We start from the raw sequence: 4,538 nt of genomic DNA, 5'->3' as shown, positions 1-4,538 counted from the left end.
GAACAGATGATTATTTGCAGCATGCCTTTCATCCGGACAAAATATGCAGATTACGTCTTCTGATATGCGTGAATACATAGAGCAATCGTCATTTCTCATTCACAAACAGATATCTGCAGAAAAGTATATCATATCTGCACAGATGATTATTTGCAGCATCCGTTTTATCTGGTCAAAAACTGCAGATTACGTCTTCTGATATGCGTGAATACATAGAGCAATCGTCATTTCTCATTCACAGATATCTGTAGAAAACCAGATCATATCTGATTATTTGCAGCATCCCTTTTATCCGGTCCAAATCTGCAGAATACTACTTTTGATATTCGCAAATATACATAGAGCAGTTGTCATTTCATATTCACAAGCAGATATCTGTAGAAAACCAGATCATATCTGCACAGATGATTATCCGCAGCATCCCTTTAATCCGGGCAATATCTGCAGATTACGTCTTCTGATATGCGTGAATACATAGAGCAATCGTCATTTCTCATTCACAGATATCTGTAGAAAACCAGATCATATCTGATTATTTGCAGCATCCCTTTTATCCGGTCCAAATCTGCAGAATACTACTTTTGATATACGCAAATATACATAGAGCAGTTGTCATTTCATATTCACAAGCAGATATCTGTAGAAAACCAGATCATATCTGCACAGATGATTATCCGCAGCATCCCTTTTATCTGGTCCAAATCTGCAGAATACGACTATTGATATACGCAAATATACATACTTTAATCCGGACAAAATCTGCAGATTACGTCTTCTGATATGCGTGAATACATAGAGCAATCGTCATTTCTCATTCACAAACAGATATCTGAAGAAAAGTAGATCATATCTGCACAGATGTTTATTTGCAGCATCCCTTTTATCTGGTCCAAATCTGCAGAATACGACTATTGATATACGCAAATATACATAGAGCAGTTGTCATTTCTTATTAACAAACAGATATTTTTAAAAAACTAGATCATATCTACACAGATGATTATTTGCAGCATCCCTTTTATTCAGACCAAATCTGCAGATTACGTCTGCGATATGCATGAATACATAGAGCAATCGTCCTTTCTCATTCACAGATATCTGTAGAAAACCAGCTCATATCTGAACAGATGATTATTTGCAGCACCCCTTTTATCTGGACCAAATCTGCAGCATACGACTTTTAATATACGTAAATATACATAGATCAGTTATTTCTTATTAACAAACAGATATTTTTAAAAAACTAGATCATATCTATACAGATGATTATTTGTAGCATCCCTTTTATCTGGACCAAATCTGCAGATTACGTCTTGTGATGTACGTAAATATACATAGAGCGGTTGTCATTTCTTATTCACAAACAGATATCTGTAGAAAACCAGATCATATCTGCACAGATGATTATTTGCAGCACCCCTTTTATCTGGACCAAATCTGCAGAATACGACTTTTAATGTAAGTAAATATACATAGAGCAGTTGTCATTTCTTATTCACAAACAGATATCTGTAGAAACCCAGATCATATCCGAACAGATGATTATTTGCAGCATGCCTTTCATCCGGACAAAATCTGCAGATTACGTCTTCTGTATGCGTGAATACATAGAGCAATCGTCATTTCTCATTCACAAACAGATATATGAAGAAAACCAAATCATATCCGAACAGATGATTATTTGCAGCATGCCTTTCATCCGGACAAAATATGCAGATTACGTCTTCTGATATGCGTGAATACATAGAGCAATCGTCATTTCTCATTCACAAACAGATATCTGCAGAAAAGTATATCATATCTGCACAGATGATTATTTGCAGCATCCCTTTCATCCGGACCAAATCTGCAGATTACGTTTGTGATATGCGTGAATACATAGAGCAATCGTCATTTCTCATTCACAGATATCTGTAGAAAACCAGATCATATCTGAACAGATGATTATTTGCAGCATCCCTTTTATTCAGACCAAAACTGCAGATTACGTCTGCGATATGCATGAATACATAGAGCAATCGTCATTTCTCATTCACAAACAGATATCTGTAGAAAACCAGATCATATCAGCACAGATGATTATTTGCAGCATCCCTTTCATCCGGACCAAATCTGCAGATTACGTCTGTGATATTCGTGAATACATAGAGCAATCGTCATTTCTCATTCACAGATATCTGTAGAAAACCAGATCATATCTGAACAGATGATTATTTGCAGCATCCCTTTTATTCAGACCAAATCTGCAGATTACGTCTGCGATATGCATGAATACATAGAGCAATCGTCATTTCTCATTCACAGATATCTGTAGAAAACCAGATCATATCCGAAAAGATGATTATTTGCAGCATCCCTTTTATCTGGTCCAAATTAGCAGATTACGTCTTGTGATATACGTAAATATAGATAGAGCAGTTGTTATTTCTTATTAACAAACAGATATATTTAATACACCAAATCATATATATTTACAGATGATTATTCGAAGCATCCCTTTTATCTGGACCAAATCAGCAGATTACGTCTTGTGATATACGTAAATATAAATAGAGCAGTTGTCATTTCTCATTCACAAACAGATATCTCTAGAAAACCAGATCATATCTGAACAGATGATTATCCGCAGCATCCCTTTCACCCGGACAAAATCTGCAGATTACGTCTTCTGATATGCGTGAATACATAGAGCAATCGTCATTTCTCATTCACAAACAGATATCTGCAGAAAAGTATATCATATCTGCACAGATGATTATTTGCAGCATCCGTTTTATCTGGTCAAAAACTGCAGAATACGACATTTGATATACGCAAATATACATAGAGTAGTTATCATATCTTATTAAAAAACAGATATATTTAATACACCAAATCATATATATTTACAGATGATTAATTGCAGCAGTCCTTTTATCCGGTCCAAATCTGCAGAATACTACTTTTGATATACGCAAATATACATAGAGCAGTTGTCATTTCATATTCACAAGCAGATATCTGTAGAAAACCAGATCATATCTGCACAGATGATTATCCGCAGCATCCCTTTAATCCGGACAATATCTGCAGATTACGTCTTCTGATATGCGTGAATACATAGAGCAATCGTCATTTCTCATTCACAGATATCTGTAGAAAACCAGATCATATCTGATTATTTGCAGCATCCCTTTTATCCGGTCCAAATCTGCAGAATACTACTTTTGATATACGCAAATATACATAGAGCAGTTGTCATTTCATATTCACAAGCAGATATCTGTAGAAACCCAGATCATATCTGAACAGATGATTATCCGCAGCATCCCTTTCATCCGGACAAAATCTGCAGATTACGTCTTCTGTATGCGTGAATACATAGAGCAATCGTCATTTCTCATTCACAAACAGATATCTGAAGAAAACCAAATCATATCCGAACAGATGATTATTTGCAGCATGCCTTTCATCCGGACAAAATATGCAGATTACGTCTTCTGATATGCGTGAATACATAGAGCAATCGTCATTTCTCATTCACAAACAGATATCTGCAGAAAAGTATATCATATCTGCACAGATGATTATTTGCAGCATCCGTTTTATCTGGTCAAAAACTGCAGATTACGTCTTCTGATATGCGTGAATACATAGAGCAATCGTCATTTCTCATTCACAGATATCTGTAGAAAACCAGATCATATCTGATTATTTGCAGCATCCCTTTTATCCGGTCCAAATCTGCAGAATACTACTTTTGATATACGCAAATATACATAGAGCAGTTGCCATTTCATATTCACAAGCAGATATCTGTAGAAAACCAGATCATATCTGCACAGATGATTATCCGCAGCATCCCTTTAATCCGGACAATATCTGCAGATTACGTCTTCTGATATGCGTGAATACATAGAGCAATCGTCATTTCTCATTCACAGATATCTGTAGAAAACCAGATCATATCTGATTATTTGCAGCATCCCTTTTATCCGGTCCAAATCTGCAGAATACTACTTTTGATATACGCAAATATACATAGAGCAGTTGTCATTTCATATTCACAAGCAGATATCTGTAGAAAACCAGATCATATCTGCACAGATGATTATCCGCAGCATCCCTTTTATCTGGTCCAAATCTGCAGAATACGGCTATTGATATACGCAAATATACATACTTTAATCCGGACAAAATCTGCAGATTACGTCTTCTGATATGCGTCAATACATAGAGCAATCGTCATTTCTCATTCACAAACAGATATCTGAAGAAAAGTAGATCATATCTGCACAGATGTTTATTTGCAGCATCCCTTTTATCTGGTCCAAATCTGCAGAATACGACTATTGATATACGCAAATATACATAGAGCAGTTGTCATTTCATATTCACAAGCAGATATTTTTAAAAAACTAGATCATATCTACACAGATGATTATTTGCAGGATCCCTTTTATTCAGACCAAATCTGCAGATTACGTCTGCGATATGCATGAATACATAGAGCAATCGTCATTTCTCATTCACAGATATCTGTAGAAAACCAGCTCATA

The sequence above is a fragment of the Nasonia vitripennis genome, assembly GCF_009193385.2.
Source record: "Nasonia vitripennis strain AsymCx chromosome 4 unlocalized genomic scaffold, Nvit_psr_1.1 chr4_random0001, whole genome shotgun sequence".
In the NCBI taxonomy this organism is placed as follows: domain Eukaryota; kingdom Metazoa; phylum Arthropoda; class Insecta; order Hymenoptera; family Pteromalidae; genus Nasonia; species Nasonia vitripennis.
The sequence above is the reverse complement of the archived record's forward strand: the minus strand, read 5'-3'. Positions refer to the sequence as shown.